We start from the raw sequence: 19,797 nt of genomic DNA on the forward strand, positions 1-19,797 counted from the left end.
ACAGACTGGATGAGGCACTTTAGAGCTTAAAAACTGAATTAATAAGGCCTCTGTCACAGACATCACAAAAATAATACTATTACTCCTAATACTTTAACCACCACTACTATTTTTTAAAGATTTTATTTATTTATTTATTTATTTATTTATTTATTTATTTGAGAGAGAGAGAGTGAGCGTGTGAGTAAGGGTTGGGGTAGAGAGGAGGGGAAGAGACAGAGGAGAGAGAATCTTGAGCAGACTTCCTGCTGAGTAGGAAGCCCCATGTGGGGCTCAGTCTCATGACCCTGATATCATGACCTAAGCTGAAACCAAGAGTTGGTTGCTTAACCTACTGAGCCATCCAGGTGCCCCTCACTACCACTATTATTAACAATTTAATAATGGGTAACTTTAGGCACTTACTATATATAAGATCCTATGTAGAGTACTTATAAGTATTATATAGTAACTCCTTATAAAAAAGAAATGATATCCTATGAGGATTTTATTTACAGGTGGGAAACTGAGGTATAGATGGAACGAGGCAAGAAGCAGAAACCTGATTCAAATCCAAGAAGACTCCAGGGCCCATACTCTCAAGCTTGAATGAAACTTCATCTTCACAACCCAGGCTACCAGATGGCTGAAAATGACGGAAATTACTTTTTGGTGGTGTGAGAAATGAGTCCCCAAGGGCTAGCTCTACTGCTGTCTGACTTCCTTCATTAGTGTTCAGGGCGGCAACATTAGATCTCATATTGGTAAGCTTAAGAGGAAAGTGAATTACTCACAAATTTCATCACAGAGGTTATGCACTGATTACAAATAGCAGAGTTTATGGTTTGACTGTGATTTTCTTTTTCTTTTTCTTTTTTTTTTAAATTTTAGTTGCTTATGCTGTTCCTGAGAAAGTATGTGTCAGGGGGAGAGAGGAGAACAAGAAAGCATAAAAGAGTTCAATAATAAAAAACTCTTATTTTTTCTCACTCTCTCTGCCCTGTAGTGACAAATGAAACAGGAACATTTTCTGCCTGTAGAGATAGCTGTCTGACAACCATACGATCCCTGCAGATCTCTGTTAGGAGACACAGATGATACTAGGGCAACTGACCAGGTCAGAGTGGAGGAAGGAGGAAGTGAGAGGAGGACTCTTAACTTTAGCATTTCTCTTACAATGACATCTTACAGGGCTTGTGGGTAGAAACCAGTAATTCTAAATCAAACCCAATGGCAGAAATGGAATATAGTTGATTCCTGTTATTTAGCAGTATCTATAGGGTTTCTATTTCTCTTTTACCTACTGGGGTTATGGGTCTTTTTCTCATTTTCGCACATTGACTTGCAATAAACCCTCCCAAGCTTTTACTAAGAGGACCTAAAAAGTTATACCCACTTTTTAAGGAAGAAGATGAGGCACAGAGAGTAATAACGGCTTGCCAAGGGCAATCCCATCACAAAATATGGCTGGGCTTAGAATTCAGGGCTCCTGACTGTTCAATTGTTCTGTTGTTTAATATTCATTGTTTTTAATTCCTAGCTAAATAAGCCAGTGTTCTAAACATCTCCAAAAAACTACAATATACTAAAAATCTATGGTGGTGTTCAAGAATAAGATTTAGACATTCTAGGCATCTTCCTCAATAATCTAAAATCTGCAACAGGAAGCTATGTAATAACTATAATAACTCATATTACTCAGTTTGTAGTTAATTCTGAATTGCAAGACAGGCCACAGAACAGAAAGAAGAAATACAGATGTGTTTGGATTAAAAAAATGTATAGAGGAAGAGACTTCATATTCCTAATATAAAAATATGCAAATTTGCAAAACAGAAAGCATGTCTAGTGGTCAAGTTCCCAGTGAATTATTACCTATGATAAAATTTACTCATAATTACCTTTCTTTCTATAAGAGGAACATATATCTAAGGACTTTGCTTTTGCATGGCATGCAAGTTGAACCACTTGTTCAATGTTACATAGACAGGTGATGATAAAGTTAAGAATAAAACCTAGAATAACTGAGTGTAGGGCTACATTTTGGCCATCAAATCATATTGCTTCTTTTAATTAAGAACAATATACCTCGGTCCTGGATCTTAGATACTGGAGATTCAGACAGTGTTTGTGTTCAATAGTCAGAAATTTACTCATGTAGACATTGGAGGGAATTGTTCTACATCACATCTTCTTCTCCCATTCACACTTCAACCTTTGGTGCAATCTGGTTCTCTCCTTAACCTCCCCAGAAATTGCTCTCAGGAAGCTCACCAATTTGAACCATGTTGTTTCTAGGTCCTGTGAACAATTTTGTTATTATCCCATTTTTCTCTGAAGTATTTGACTCTGTTGACCGCATCTTCCTTCTTCCAGTCCTTTCTTTTCTTGGTTTCTACGATACCAAACTCAACTGTTTTTTGTCTTACCCCTCTGGCCAGCCTTCCCAGTTTAACTTTTGGGCTTATTTTGACTTATTCCTTAAATATCTGTACTTCTGAAATGTTGATCACTGTCCTCTTCCTTCATATCATTCATGGTGAGTGATCTCATCTACTCTCTAGGTTTAGATGCTAAGGCCATATTATTGATAACTCCCAAATCAGTATTTGCAGCCCAGATTTTTCTCATTACTTTTACACCTATTTTCCAATTACTTTTCTACATTTTTGTCAGATACCTCACAGATACTCAAGATTCAACATACTCAGAACAGAAATCATCTTCTTCCCTCCTACAGAACACTCGTAGTCTTGTTCACTATCTCAGGGAATGGTGTCATCATGCACACAGTTGCCCAAGCAAAAAAAGAAAGTTATCTCTCTTAACTGCTCTCTCTCCTTTACTGTCCACATGTAAAAAAGGTCCCAAGTTCTGTGGTTTATGCCTTTTAAATCTCTCTCAGATTCATTCATTATTCCCAATCCCTACCCCCACCAGCATAAGCATTTCTTTTTTTGCCTGCATTCGGCAAGAGCATTACAATGAATTTCTTTGCCTCTAGCCTTCCTTTCCTCAGGCTCACTGTCATTCATTCATCACACTGCAATAAGAAGCTTTTCCCCCCTAAATTGCAAACGTGAATATAATATTCCCTGATTAATCTCATTGCCCTCAAGATAAAATTCAAACTTCATAATGTGATTGGCCCCTGGCCCCTGGTTATCTCCCTAGTCATATGTCCTACTACCTTTTCATTGTATTGTCTAGTCGGATCAAACACCTTTTGGTTCCCGGAAGATACTATGCTTGTTTACTCCCGGAAGATACTATGCTTGTTAAATACTTCTGTATTTAACACTTGATTTTTTCTACACGGAATATTCTTCTTCCAACCCTTCATGTGGTCAGCCCCTTTCTCCCTTCAGGTTTCAGCTTGTCGGCCTGTTTTCTCACTTTTTCCAGGAAGACCGTGTTGTCATTTACCACCCTCATCCCTAACCCCACCCTGACCCCATTCTTTACTTCGTATTGGGTGAAGCATCCCTCCTGTGTTCTCACACTGAGCCATCTATTTCTTCACCACAGCCCTGAATCATCACTGCTAGATTATTTACCTGTGCCTGTCACTAAACAGAAAGAGGCAGGTGAGAGGGCTTCTGTTTTCTTGACCAATGAATCTTACAGACCATAGCACTTGAAACATGGCAGGTACTCACAGAATGTTTGAAAAAAGAAATTAATGAAAATCCATTCCCACCCTACTCCCCTGCCCCAACTCTTCTGGGCTCAAGGAAGTCATCCCATTGAGTTTTTGTCAGAAAGGAACAAACTTTTATTTTGAACCTGTAAAATACAGCTTTCAACAATATTTCTTTAGCTACCCCTCTAACCATCTTGTTCACTATCAACCATGGGGCCGAGAAATGTTTGTGTAGGTTAGGAACATAGGAAAGAAGATCAACTTGGTGTCCAACTTCCTGAATTATAGACACTTTCAGAGTTTAACTTTGTTTTTTTCTTTTCTACAAGCAGTCACTCATACATACTTGTATGTATGTATATAAATATAAATATATAACTTTTTTTAGTTTAATGGCTTAAGAGTTCTCTCTAGCTTCCCACAGCAATTCATGTAGTCTACACTGTCACCAACAATATAACATGAAAGGGGTAACACAAAGTTTTTATCCTATTACCTCATAAAATCTTTATAAAGATTCTGGGAAGTAAAAAATATTCTCATTATTTCCATTTCACAGAAGTAGACGTAGGGACAAAATGGGTAGAAATCCCACAGCTAAGTAATTATAAAGCTAGTATCAAAACTTAAGGTTTATAGATATCCCAAACTTAACTCTTCCTCCAGATCATATTCACTTTTGGATTAGTGGTTCCAAACAGGATTTCTGTTCTATTTTAATTCTCAGTAAGGATGACTACAGGAAATACTTTTAACAAGATAATCTTATTTGCATCAGTAAACATAAGTTGTTTATTTATCAAAACAACTGTAATACTGATTTATGCTCATGGGTCATCACATATTCTGGGAAGTTATTTTGTTTTCTTCTGCAGTATTGCCTAATAATTTTTATTCACAGGATATTAGTGTACCTTATTATATTTTCCTAAATGTAATGCCATGAACCATTTATTTGATGTTTACAACCTATTCAGTTTCAGTGATCTCTCCAATTTGTCTGGATTATTTTGTTTTTCTTACCGATTAATGAGAGCTTCTTATACCCTAGGGAATTGACCTTTTGTTATCATATTATTCGCAATTTCCCTAATTCATTCCTGACTTCTTAATTTTATGACCATTTTTGTTTTGTAGAAGTTTTAAATTTCTTTGTTGAGCTTTTTAAATAATTTCTTCCATTGCTTTTATGCATAGAAGGTACTTTCCTAACATAAAGTCAGTTAAATACTTATGACTATCTCTTCTTTTCTCTTTCAATTTTTTTTATTGCACCCTTTAAATCATCTGGAATTTATTTATGGTGAGCTATAACTATGTTTCCCCCCCCATGATGTTTTAGTAAATTGCCCCAGTATAACTGGCTAAATTATATAAAATGTATATATCGTTTTTGTTTTCAGAATTACCCTACATAGCGGTACCAACTTGGCCAGAGCAGTATTTCTGGGAAATATATAAATATAAACCTTACTTGCCATGCCAAGTAATTGTATCAAAATACTTTAAAATATGTCATTAATCTTTTGAACACCATACTATTACTATGTGTTGCTAGTCCCCAAATCAATTGTTTATTAGATGAACACTTCCTAAAATGTTGAATGAAGAACATAATGTAGATAACCCTCTTTCAGGACATCAGTGAAATTCATTATTCAAAGGAATTCTCAAGGTTTCCACTGCAAAAAAAAAAAAAGTATGCCACACTTAATAGTTGTAATTTTTAAATCTGAATTACTAAGTAGGTGGTACTCTTTCATTGATATCTACGTAAATTCTGTGTTAAAGAATGTACATTTTGTCCATGCAGTGCAAATTCAATGACAGTTTCTAAAATAATGCTAATATCTAGGTACACATGTATACATGGCCTCCTTCAAGCTGTGCAATGAAGCAGCAGTAAGTAGGGTTATGACACAGTCAATCTGCCTCTGCCTCTCATGCTTTTATTACCCCTCCTCATCCTTCTCGTAATTCCTTTATCCACTCTCTCCACTAGACCTACAGGGGTTGCCCTGGCCTGTGGGAACCTAGACCTGCCTGCACATGTCTGTATAGCTCTCTAGGTTCCTGTGCCTTCCTTCTCTTTTGTATGATGCTAACATCTCTTATGTTTGACCAAAAGAGGAAATGCAGGCAAAGTCAGGGACATAAATGGAGTGGGCATATATTATTTTACCTGCCCAAATCTATGCCATCTTCTGTCTGTAAAGACAACCCTGGTTTTCCTTTTGGAAAAACACCTCTTACCAACTAACACTGGTTTGTTGGGACCATCAGTCAAATGACCTCTTCTCCCTTGGCCAAGGAGTGGTTGTGTGACCTAAGCTGGGCTACTTGGACTTACCCTCCATGGAACCTGGTTTTTATAAGAAATGACACAACAGAGGTTGAAACTGATTCAACCAGTGGTAGACTGTGTTAATGGCGTCAATTCACTCTTTCCTATATCCATACCCATGCCCTCCTTCAGTGGGTGGTGCATGTTTTTCCATCCCTGGACCATGTTACTTGTTTTAGCCAAGAACATAAGCACAGGGAACACAAGCAGAGTCTTGAGAAGTGTTGGCACAATTGGATTCACTTGGTCTTGTGCCTCTGCCATTTGCATGACAAGAACATGCCCAGCTGAGCCTGTTGGTCTCAAGGGAAGGAGGATGGGAGATGGCAAATAGGATTGCCAAACAAAACACAGGGCATTCTGTCAAATATGAATTTCAGATAAACAACAAATACTTTTTTTAGTACAGTATGTTCCAAATATTACATGAGACATACCTATACTAAAAATTATTTGTTATGGAAACTAGAAATTTAACCAGGCATCCTATATTTTTATTTGGTAAATCTGACAATTCAAAGAACGGAGTCACCTGTAGTAAAACCCAGCCTGGATCTGCTGACTTGCACATTTGTGAGAAATAAAAAATAACTATAGTTTTATGCCCCTGAATTTTGGAGTGGTTTGTTCAGCAGCAACAGTTAGCTAATACATATCATGAAAGGGCAGTCACCTGAAAGGACTATTATTTTTCACTAGTGTCTGCAACTTGCCTCCCTAGAGATGCATGGCCTCTGTGTTTTCCAAAGCAGTATTTCCTGCTTTTCCTTTGATTCTGTGAGCTATTCCATAGTCTTCCAAAGAATTGCCCTCTTTTTACATCTAATTAGCCAGTCAATTTCTGTTGCTTAAACCAAAGAATCCTAACTGGTACAAATTGGGAAGTAGTCATAATAAGGGAAAAAATTGAAGACGAACCTGTTCATATGGGTAAATTGTCATCTATGCTTAGGTACACCTTTGGGTTTCCACAAAACCAAGTTAGCTGCATGTCTAGCTTTGGTTCTGACCTGCCAGTACACATTGCTTTAAAAATAATCCTAGGTCTGCAAGACCACCTAATTCTAGCTATGAATGTTTAAATACCTTTATCCATAGTCCCTAACTGACCAGAGAGCAGGACAATAAATCAGTTCCAGAGTAAGAGAAAAAAGTGGTCAGTTGGCTCACTTCTCTAACTTCAAATAGTTAGCAGTTATAATTTGTATTCAATTCAAAATGTTATTTTTAATCGCACAAATTATTAACAAATTGGTCTCATCAGTTATCATTTATTTGCAGTCTGGGCAAGGTGCAGGTATTACTGTGTGTGTGGTGGTGAGGGGCTCTTAAAACCACAACACTATCCCTTCCTGATTTCTCACCTCTCTTTGGTATGGCTAGAGAAGCTTAAACCCTAGCTTTTGCACATGTAACAGACTGGAAAAGTATGGCACGTCTATTTAAGAGTTGGGTTCAGAAATCTACAGGATGTTTTTTTTGGCAGCACTTGGGTTTAATAAGCACGATCCAAGAATTCAACAGTAAGAGTAAGAGTATACAGTATAATACGTTACTGCCATCTTATGAAACATCAAACATCTATCTAATCTGGCATTTTGCTTCTGAAAACACCAATGAAGCATGAGTTGCTGCATGGTGTGGTAGTTTCCGGGATCTGGATGATAGGACTGGAGAATATAGCACAGTATACCAGTTTGAGAGCCAGGGATTTTGATCTTACACTGACACTGGCTCACAAGACAACCACATATTCTCTGATATTTGCTTTTGAAACTTCCTCATCAGGCACACCGTAGCTGTTTAACAAATTTTGAATGAATAGATAGACAAATCAATGACAAATTGTTTAAATCTCCCTGAGACTTAGTTTCCTCATCTGGTAATTGAAAGTAATGTGCGAAGTTGATAATAATCACTATTACAGGATTGCTATTAGAGCCAAATAAAATAATTCACGTACCCTTGTTCTGTAAACTGGAAGGGGTTCTCTAAGTGTAGCTATTATTTATTACATGCTAAAGCTTGCTAATAAAGCACTGTTGGCTTAACTCTTCCTAAGATAACATATAAAATAGTTCATGCATTTCTATGGCTAATGGCATTCTAGTTATACTTTTGCAGACACCATTATTGCCAGAAGGTTTAGGTAATTACTATAATTCGTAATTAATCATTAATATTGGCATTAACAAAAAATCACCCTAAAGATATGTATCCAGTTCTACTAATGGGCAGAGCTATGCCAATATGTTCAGCCCTTTAGTCAATGTCTAGACATCTTATACCAATGTTAAAAAGTGACACAAAGATGGGGGGATGTGCAATCATAAACGAAATAAATTTTAGAAGCTTAACTGTTGGGCTCCCAAGGAAAAGTTCTCCAAATAAAATGTGATCACCATTACAGACTTCGTAATGTAAGTCTCAGTAAAAGGGAGGTCTTCTTTTATTTGTTGTTCTCATAGACAACAGGGGTTGCCAGGTACTTTGCAACTATAATTTCAGTCTCTGCAGCCTTAACCCTGGCAGAATAAAACAACCAGCCATGATCATTTCTTTTCCACTAGTGTTAGTTCTTACTCTTACAAGAATCCATTTATAAAGCCAGAAACATCCGATCTGAAGTAGGTATGTGAAAAGGAGCACGCTCCAGGAAAGTGATTCCTTTTAAACGCAAATTTCATGGGTGAGTAGGGAAAATATGGAAACTACAGATTCTTTGAGTGTCAGATGAATTTGAAAGTACAAGAAACTCATTATACATATCAGTTACTCAAATTTCTTTGCCAGGAGTGATTACAAATGCTGCACTTATGCCTGCATTAAATGATGAACAAAGTAACTTAAGGAAACTAGAGATAATATGCTAACAATTTAGAGGAAAAGATAAAATGTGTATATAAAACAAAGCCAAGTGCCATATGAGTGGTAATGTGGTACAGTCAGGGAAACGGGAGCGAGGAAGCTCATAAACATGACATATTGAAACAACGTGCAGTCAAGAAAAAGCCATCCTTTTGTATTCGGAAAGGAGCAATTTCTGAATTATACATGTAACTACAAGTTAGTGCCTGAAGCCTCACTTAACATAGTCTCTGAGCTGCAGCTGGCGTTTTACTGTGTTGGCCAAAGGTGAAGCTGGGCAAGACATCCTCTTTGGCCTTTGAACCCTACATTATCACATTCTCAAGTGGCCCTGTGAGTTCCTGGCATGGCCTCAGATAGTCAGACTTACACCAGAATAGTACCTACGGTCTCATCCAGACAGTAGCCAGCATCACAAAGGAGGGTTAATTTGGGTCAGACTGTTCTCAATAACTCAAACACAGTAGCCATGGTAAAAAGAAATGCTATGAACTCCCTTATACAGCCCGTGGCGGACGTGTACTTAGGGTGATAACACGTGTGGCATGGGTATCTGCATCTGACTGAGGCCCCAGTCTACCTACAAAGAAAGTACATTAAATTGGAATTTTTCTGTATTTATTAAATGTTCAGAATTACCCTGGAATCTAAGTATGTGGGCTGGTTTAGAAAGGGGACAAGTTGTTCAGGCACCAACATTTGCATTCATGACCAGCTAAGGGCATTCGTTATTGCTGCTTCAGCAATATGTATACTCCGTAGGATGTCAAATGGCTGTTCTCATGTACGGGTCATTGCCTTGCTAAATAAGAGCAAATGGAACTATCCTGACTCTGTTCACTGAGGCTGCAGTTACTCAACAAGTCAGCAGCTTCTCCAAAATCTCATATTCCCAGATCCTTATTCCAGCTGTTTGGATATTTGTTTTTGCTAATCTGGGAAAACATCCAGAAGCCAATTTAATCAATAGATGTCAGAAATAAATCTACTATTTTCCCTTTACCTAGACAAAATAGCTGTATCATTTCTGGTACTTACAGAATAGTCTTACTGTCCGAAGCAGCAGATGGTTTTGCTATCTGGCAGAAGTGGGGGTATCGAGCAGAGGGAAACTCAAAAATATCAGGCTACCTAGGATAGGTAGCAAATAGCAACTGGGTGAATTCCAAGGGCTCAGAAATGGTACCCACAGACTTTAGCAGAGAAAAGAGAAGTGCAGCTTTTCTCTCTTTGCACTCAAAACCGAATTTTTCTATGTTTAAGGGAGTTGTTCAGTATAATTCTTAGAATATATGAAAACTCAGGCTATATTCCTGGCATCTACTAAAAACCCCCTCCTTATTCCATGAAAAGCCTGTAAAGATTTAGCCCTAAACTCTGACATATCCTAAAAGCTACAAAATACATTATGGCTAGCCAAAACAATTTTCCCCCTATGTTCCATTAGTTTTCTTAAAAAAAATAAAAGTGAGAAAAAGTTACCTGTATCCCATGGATGAATGCTTTAGTTATTAAGAGACTATTATAGATAAGTCCTTATATTAAGAGAAGACAGAATTTAAAAGTTTTTATTTTTAATTCTTTTTAGTAATTTCTACCCCTAATGTGGGGCTCAAACTCACAACCCTCATGTCAAGAGTTGCTTGCTCATCCGGCTGAGCCAGCCAAGTGCCCCAAAAGAGGACAGAATTTTAAATCAGAGAGAAATAAACTACAAGTTAACAGAACAGAAGTATAAAGGGTTCAGAGACTAATCTTCCATCTATTATGTTTAGAAATAATACAAATTTACTGAGAGCCTATAACACGTACAGGCACTGTGCTAGGCATAGCCAGAGGTGAGGATGAGATAAAACAATGAAAATTATGATCTAGATCAGCCAGTTTATATTATTTCAACAAAAGTGCCAATAAAAGGTTACCACAAAATAATAAGAATACTTACTGTAACATTTTTTTTTAATGGTTTTCTGTGCATCTCGATTCTTCATTCCATTTTGGGAATGAGATATATGTAGAAATCACTATGGTGTTTGTAAGAATCCCTTAAACTTAAAGATTCATGCCTACATTACTAGCCTAAATTCTATTTTTTTAGTTGCTTAAGGCATATAGTGTTCTCTGCGTGTAGGGAAGGAGGTAGATTCTAATAGAAACCAACTAGGGTGAACTAAAGCATGCCTTGAATACAATGAAAATAATAAAAGTTGTTTCCTGCCACTGCTCAAGGGCCCATAAGATAGAATATCTAGACAAAGAATAGGATTGACAGGAGGTTTTAAGAATTTCTTTCTTTGCATTGCCCTTGTTCAAAGCTTACTATGAACCATTATGAACTGAATGTGGATTATTCACATTATTTCCTTCTAAACAAACAGTCATCACTGTGAATTAATTAATACATTCATGCCAATTATAATTTTTTCAAAAATTATATGTAATGGTAAAAAATACAGTAATTGTTGCAAATGTTAAATATAACTAGAAGAAATAGCATGCTTTCTGCCATTCTAAGTAGGCTTAAAAATCCCAGAGAGGTAAGTAGGTATGCAGCATTTGTGGGAGGAAGGAAATATAAAAAACAGAGCCTGGAGTTGATGAATATGAGTTAGATCTCCATTTTATCTTTCCTTGCCCTCTGTTAGAGGGACAAAGGAACATTAAACAATGAAAAAAGACATAAGCAAGCAGAAAGGAGAAATAATAAAAATAATAAATATAATCAATAATAACAATATCTGAGGTAATATAACATTATACAATTTATGAAATGCTGATAGGTGCCTTGTCTTATTTGATCTATACCCTATCCCGATGGGATGGCTTGGGCAAGTTTTATTACTGCCATCTCCCACCTATATATGGTTGAATAACCGAAGCTCAGTGAGGTTCATTCCCTTGGCCAAGGTCATGAAGCTAGAAGGTGAAAGTACAAAGCTCATAACTAGCTCGTCTGATTATGTTGAGAAGCTCTAGGAAGACCTTGGTATTTCAAGATTAGACATCTACTGTTAAGATGCGAGATGGTACCGTGTGGATTGAATTAAAGGGGTGCAGAGAAAGTCTGGGCAGGTAGGTACTTGAGCTCAGTACAGTGATGGAAATGCCATTGATTGTGCAGAGGCCCTGGAAGTCTGATTTACTAAAGTCTGTTTTCTCTGCATTATTTAGTTCAATTTTTTAGTTCAATTACTATGACATGGTTGAGAATTTGGCTTCCTGGATTTGAGGTATTTTTAAAAATAATGCTGATAACATTCTTACCTGTAATTTGAAAAGCTTGCACAATTTTACAGTGGAAGCTGGAGACATCCTCACAGGCCTTATCACATTCCTCTCCCTCAATTTGGCCAATGCAAACTCTCCCTCCTCTTCTTAAAACTCAAGTAGGGGCAGGTGGTGGTGGTGAGAAGAAATGTTCTGTCCCTGCTTTCACAAACGAATCCAGAAGTGGGTGAGTCTCATTAATCTTAAGCTAAATGTGAAGTTAGACATGAAGGCACCTCGGGTCCCCACTGTTTGTTCAAAGCCCTAGGCATGTTACAGAGAAAAATGTTAAGGATTTCTCTTCTCTTGCTTCTGCACCCTGCCACGATGTTTTATTCAAACTTCCACGTCCAAAGGAAATAAACACTGGCTATCAAAATCCTCCACCTGGCTCCCAGTCTCACACAAACACGCCCGACACCTGTGTTTAGGAGAGCGGATCAATTCTCGCCAAGAGCAGTCTCCAGGTAACATGCTGAGAGGCCAGAGCGCTCAGGGCAGGGAATTCAGAGGCGGCGGGGCCCTCTGTGACTGTGTCCGTCTCCCTCTCACAGTGCTTGTGCTTAAATAACACAGTGTGTCCGCTGACCTTGTCTGCCAATAAGGGTGGTCTAAACTACGAGTTCAACTCTGGGTTCATATCAAGAAAAAATGCTGGGAAAAGAGGGCAACCCTGGGGGAGAAAAGAATGCACACATGACTGAGAACATGTGTGAATCAGCCACATGTCAGCGAGGGGAGCGGGAGGAAACGCTCCTGTTTGGCTCGACATCAGCTCTGAATTTCATAGCGCCCAGGTGGTCAGCAGGGCTAGCAGCTTATCCATACAACCTAGGTCAGAAAACACTGGAAATTCATTCGAGTTTCTGTAGACTCTATGGAAAGTGTAAGCATTGGAGGGGAAAGTGAGCAGCAACCATGACCTGTTCTTAGCCTGTATCTGTCACAAGCACAAGAGGCAGGTTGTGGAGCAGGAATTCGGATGAGGTGGTCACAGCGGTCTTGTGATTGGATGCACCCTGGCCTGGTCAGTCCTGTTGTCCACCACCATTTAACTGTCTGAAGGCGGCTGACACGATGTGGGTTCTGTTCCCAACAAACCAGAGGGCACACAAGGCAAAGACTGGTGCTGTAGCCATGAGTGGGATTCTTGGGTTTTTATTGGTTCCAAACAACTCCAGATGCACTGAGAACCAAGCCTGTTGGCCACCAGAAGTATTCTTGATTCTCAGTCCACAAGGCTCCTTTTTCAATTCCTGGGGAAAGGGCATGTACACTCTCTGTTACTCTTATCCGTCCTCCCTCTGGCCTTGGGCAAGTCACTCAGCCTCATCTGTCAAATGATTTGGGCCTGGGAGATTGCCCATTGAGGATCTCTGATTTCTGTGAGTTAGACTCACTCATACCTGTCACACAGGCCTGAAAACACAGTGCTTAGTGTGATATGGCCTCTCACTAGCAGTAAAAGGAGTGAATGAACAACTTAGCTGCATCTTCAATATCATGTGTAAAATTACATAGAAACAATACTCAGAGCCACTTGTGATTGCTCTCTTAGCCCTTTAATAATGGTTTCTTCCAGTAATTATACAGCCATCACATTTCTCCTGATGGTAAAATAGCCCAAGAAGCTCAAGTCCAAACTGCAAATTTTTAGCTTCTCTCCTCTAATGATCAGAGGCTGTGTAAGAGAAGGTAATGTCGGCCACTTTTCATGTCCTGTAAGTTGAATGTATGCCCAGAGTAGCTAAGGTTTACATTTAAAAGAAAATCTCCAATATATGTAACATATGTGTGTGTATATACACACACACATACACACACACCTTTATGTGTATACATATATGTTGTTAGAAATATACAAGAATATAAGGGATATATAAAAGAATGTAAAACATCTCCGTTAACTTTTCATGAAGCTCCAGAACACATCAGGCTTTGCCTTATGCTGGCCCCTCTGCTAGTTTGAGAGTCAGATCAGGTTTCAGCTATAAGCCAGCTGGTGCCATTCATTTAAAGGAAAACAGCTATGTAAGTGAGCAAGATTCTAATCACTAAATCTAATTACAAAGTAGAGTAAATTATTACAAATGTTTTTAGAAGTGTCTTAAAACACTGTAAAAAAGAAAAATTATCAACCAAACAGAAATCTGCTATGCTGGTAGCTGATAGCATCGTTAGGAAGGAGGACATTCATGTGTATAACTGTTATATACTCTATTTCTGACACCGGAATCTAGCATTCACACATTAAAAACTTTATAACCTTTCTTTCTCATTCAATCAGATGCTAAACTGTTTGACTCAAAGTACACCTTAGTTTATGGATCCTAATGAGAGGAATAGGGACATTTCACTTATATTAGAATGAAGGGAGCTTCAAACTGCTTCATTAAAATGGTAACAATTAGTCAAAGGAAGGAAAAGGCGGTGGGAAAAGGAAGAGATACGTTACATGGATGTGTGTATTTCCCAGTGCAGATTGATCCTCTTCCACTTAACATCCTTTATTAAAATATTTGAAATGCCACACATTCTCCGTATCGCAATGCAAAACTAAAAGACAAACACATTAACATTTAATCCTTGGCTTCCAGACTAGCTGCCTGCCCAGACACGTCTTACATTAGGTTGTGTTTGCATGGAGCTCATCCTTTAGCGGGAGGTGGTGGAGGAGGCAATTAGTGCTCACCAAGCATCTGTGCTTCTCCGCAGTTTCCAACCTGCTGTGCTTAGTCGAGGACCATAAAACTGGGCTTGGGCCCATAAAATGTTGAGGAAAGTGAGGTAAGCCGCATCTACGCCTGGCCCCTCAAAATTGTCGCAGGTCGCTCCAGCCCTTTCCCATCTTGTGATGACAACTGTGGGGCCACGTGTCCAGATGGCATAGCTGCTATGCAGCGGGGGGCTGCCTGACCCAAACTGGGCTTCGTTAGAAAGAAAGAAGCCAGGTAGGGGTTAAGATGGCGGAGGAGTAGGGGACACCTTTTTCAGCCGGTCCCCTGAGTTGAGCTGGATAGGTACCAGACCAGCAGGAATATCCACGGAATCAGCCTGAGACGCAGGAAGATACATCTGGATCTCTACAAATGAACATCTCCAGCGCTGAGTATCGAGGTACGAAGCGGGGAGCCGTGAAACCGCGCACAGATATCGGAAGCTAAACAGAAGGGGGAGGGAGCCGCCGTGTCAGGGCGCCGGGAAGCGGTAGCCACCTGCAAGGGGGAGCGGACAGACCGCGGACCCGCACGCTTGAGACAGCAGGCTGAGAAGGGAGCTCCGGGAGCGCACGCGGGACGGCTGGCGGTTGGCGGGCCACCTGCACGGGGGAGCAGGCGGACTCGCGGACGGCACCCGCGAGACAACAGACTTAGAACGCGAGCTCCAGGAGCGCGCGCGCAGGGCGGCTGGCGGGCCACCTGCACCGGGGAGCGGGCGGACCGCGGACCCGCACTCTGGAAACGGCAGACTGAGTCCGTGAGCCGGGAGCGTGCACCACCAAGCATCTCACGGAGCTCCGGAGCTCCGGTGTGCTCACTGGATCGAGGCTGAGACCGGGAGCTCCGGGAGCGTCCGCGGGGCGGCTGGCGGCTGGAGGGCCACCTGCACGGGGGAGCAGGCGGACTCGCGGTCAGCACCCGTGAGACACCAGACTGAGACGGGGAGCTCCGGGAGCCCGCGCGGGGCGGCTGGCGGCTGGCGGGGTTGGAAACACAAAGGACAGAGACGTGCCGGCCCTGGAAGTGAGGGCTGGGACGCCGGGTGTGGGGCGCACAGCCCGGGATGCTGCAGGGTTGAGCAGCACCAACAGAAACAGAGTTAAAGTGGCCAGAACATCAGTGGAGAACGATCCGCGATCCCTCTGTTCTGAGACAGAGGCTGAATTTCAGCCGCTGCTGCTCTCTCAGAAGAGGCATAGCAAACCGCCAGGGAAAGCCGCCAGAGAACAAAAGCCCGGAAATACCGGCTCACAGGGTGCCCATCCCCATCCCCCCTCGCAAGGGACACAGAGACTCTACCCAAACAGGGTTTTCTGAGTACCGGCAGGCAGGCCCCTCCCCCAGAAGGCAGGCTGAAAAATCAAGAAGCCCACAACCCGGAGCGCCTGAGTGGCGCAGTCACCAAGCACCTGTCTTCGGATTAGGGTGTGATCACAACGCTCCGTAAGGAGTCCTTCATCGGGCTTCTCCACCGGGAACCTGCTTCTTCCTCTCCCACTCCTCTGCTTGGGTTCCCTTTCTTGCTGACTGTCTCTCTCTCTCTCAAATAAATAAATAAACTCTTTAAGGAAGAAGCCCACATCCCTAAGATCTCTATAAAACAAGGGCGCACGGCCTGGGTCCCAGTCAACACTTGGGCTCTGGACAACCCTGCAATCTCTCTTCATCAGAATGACGAGAAGGAGAAGTCCCCCCCAGCAAAGAAAAGATAATGAGTCTGTGGCCTCTGCCACAGAATTGGCCTCGGCCACAGAATTAATACATATGGATGTATCCCAATTATCAGAAATGGAATTCAGAGCAACAATGGTCAAGATGATGAGTAAACTTGAAAAAAGCATCAGAGAAAGCGTTGCTGAGAATATAGAATCCCTAAGGGCAGAAATGAGAGCGAATCTGACAGAAATTAAAAATTCTATGGGCCAAATACAGTCAAAACTAGAGGCTCTGACGGCCAGGGTCACCGAGGCAGAGGAACGCGTTAGCGAATTGGAGGATGGGTTAGTAGAAGAAAAAACGAAAATAGAAGCTGGTCTTAAAAAAATCCACGCCCACGAATGTAGATTACGGGAGATTACTGACTCTATGAAACGATCCAATGTCAGAATCATCGGCATCCCTGAAGGGGTGGAGAAAAACAGAGGTCTAGAAGAGATATTTGAACAAATTGTAGCTGAAAACTTCCCTAATCTAGCAAGGGAAACAAGCATTCGTGTCCAAGAGGCAGAGAGGACCCCATCCAAGCTCAACCAGGACAAACCTACGCCACGGCATGTCATAGTGCAATTCGCAAATATTAGATCCAAGGATACAGTATTGAAAGCGGCCAGGGCAAAGAAATTTCTCACGTACCAAGGCAAAGGTATCAGGATTACGTCAGACCTGTCTACAGAGACCTGGAATGAGAGAAAGGCTTGGGGGGGCATTTTTAAAGCTCTTTCAGAGAAAAACATGCAGCCAAGGATCCTTTATCCAGCAAAGCTGTCATTCAGAATTGATGGAGAAATAAAGACGTTCCAAAATCGCCAATCATTAACCAATTTCGTAACCACGAAACCAGCCCTACAGGAGATATTAAGGGGGGCTCTATAAAGGTAAAAAGGCCCCAAGAGTGATACAGAGCAGCAAGTCACAACCGATACAAAGACTTTAAAGAGAAATGGCATCATTAAAATCATATCTGTCAATAATCTCTATCAATCTAAATGGCTTAAACTCTCCCATAAAACGCCACAGGGTTGCAGATTGGATAAAAAGACATGACCCATCCATTTGCTGTCTACAAGAGACTCATTTTGAACCCAAAGATGCATTCAGACTTAGAGTAAGGGGATGGAGTACCATCTTCCACGCAAATGGACCTCAAAAGAAAGCTGGAGTAGCAATTCTCATATCAGATAGACTGGATTTTAAACTAGAGGCCATAGAGAGAGATACAGAAGGGCACTATATTATTCTTAAAGGAAGTATTCAACAAGTGGATATGACAATTATTAATATATATGCCCCCAACAGGGGAGCAGCAAGATACACAAGCCAACTCTTAACCAAAATAAAGAGACATATAGATAAGAACACAGTAATAGTAGGGGACCTCAACACCCCACTATCAGAAATAGACAGAACACCCTGGCAAAAACTAAGCAAAGAATCAAAGGCTTTGAATGCCATACTCGACGAGTTGGACCTCATAGATATATATAGAACACTACACCCCAGAACCAAAGAATACTCATTCTATTCAAATGCCCATGGAACATTCTCAAGAATAGATCATGCTCTGGGACACAAAACAGGTCTCAGCCAATACCAAAAGATTGAAATTATCCCCTGCATATTCTCAGACCACAACGCTCTGAAATTGGAACTCAACCACAAGGAAAAACCTGGAAGAAACTCAAACACTTGGAGGCTAAGAACCATCCTGCTCAAGAATGACTCGATAAACCAGGAAATCAAAAAACAAATTAAACAATTTATGGAGACCAACGAGAATGAATACACAACGGTCCAAAACCTATGGGATACTGCAAAGGCAGTCCTAAGGGGGAAATACATAGCCATCCAAGCCTCACTCAAAAGAATAGAAAAATCTAAAATGCAGTTTCTATATTCTCACCTCAAGAAACTGGAACAGCAACAGAGGGACAGGCCTAACCCACTGACAAGGAAGGAGTTGACCAAGATTAGAGCAGAAATCAATGAATTAGAGACCAGAACCACAGTAGAGCAGATCAACAGGACTAGAAGCTGGTTCTTTGAGAGAATCCATAAAATTGATAGACCACTGGCAAAACTTGTCCAAAAACAAAGAGAAAGGACTGAGATTATTAAAATTATGACTGAAAAGGGAGAGGTCACGACCAGCACCATTGAAATTGCAAGGATTATTAGAAACTTTTATCAACAGCTATATGCCAAAAAACTAAACAATCTGGAAGAGATGGAGGCCTTCCTGGAAACCTATAAACTACCAAGACTGAAACAGGAAGAAATAGATTTCTTAAATAGGCCAATTAACTATGAAGAAATTGAGTCAGTGATAAACAACCTTCCAAATAATAAAACTCCAGGCCCAGACGGTTTTCCTGGGGAATTCTACCAAACATTCAAAGAAGAAATAATACCTATTCTCCTAAAGCTATTTCAAAAAATAGAAACAGAAGGAAAGCTACCAAACTCATTCTATGAGGCTAATATTACCTTGATCCCCAAACCAGGCAAAGACCCCCTCAAAAAGGAGAATTACAGACCGATTTCTCTAATGAATATGGATGCCAAAATCCTCAACAAGATCCTTGCTAATAGAATCCAACAGTACATTAAAAGGATTATCCATCATGACCAAGTGGGATTCATACCTGGGATGCAAGCATGGTTCAACACTCGCAAATCAATCAATGTGATACATCATATCAACAAGAAAAGACTCAAGAACCATATGATCCTCTCAATTGATGCAGAAAAAGCATTTGACAAAATACAGCATCCTTTCCTGATTAAAACCCTTCAGAGTGTAGGAATAGAGGGTACATTTCTCAATCTCATAAAAGCCATCTATGAAAAGCCTACTGCAAGCATTATTCTCAATGGGGAAAAGCTGGAAGCCTTTCCCTTAAGATCAGGAACACGACAAGGATGCCCACTCTCGCCACTATTATTCAACATAGTACTAGAAGTCCTTGCAACAGCAATCAGAAGACAAAAAGGGATCAAAGGTATCCAAATCGGCAAAGAAGAAGTCAAACTGTCTCTCTTTGCAGATGACATGATACTCTATATGGAAAACCCAAAGGAATCCACTCCCAAACTATTAGAAGTTATAGAACAATTCAGTAAGGTGGCAGGATACAAAATCAATGCCCAGAAATCAGTTGCATTTCTATACACGAATAACGAGACTGAAGAAAGAGAAATTAGGGAATCCATCCCATTTACAATAACACCAAAAACCATGCGTTACCTTGGAATTAACT

At 40.5% G+C, this 19,797-nt stretch overlaps 1 protein-coding gene across 2 annotated transcripts in view; it reads right to left on the minus strand.

Annotated features, from left to right (window-relative positions):
• Positions 1-19,797, minus strand: part of LSAMP (limbic system associated membrane protein) — a 661,912-nt gene that overhangs the window by 235,372 nt on the left and 406,743 nt on the right. The window lies entirely within an intron of this gene.

The sequence above is a fragment of the Ailuropoda melanoleuca genome, chromosome 1 (genome assembly GCF_002007445.2).
Source record: "Ailuropoda melanoleuca isolate Jingjing chromosome 1, ASM200744v2, whole genome shotgun sequence".
Classification (NCBI taxonomy): domain Eukaryota; kingdom Metazoa; phylum Chordata; class Mammalia; order Carnivora; family Ursidae; genus Ailuropoda; species Ailuropoda melanoleuca.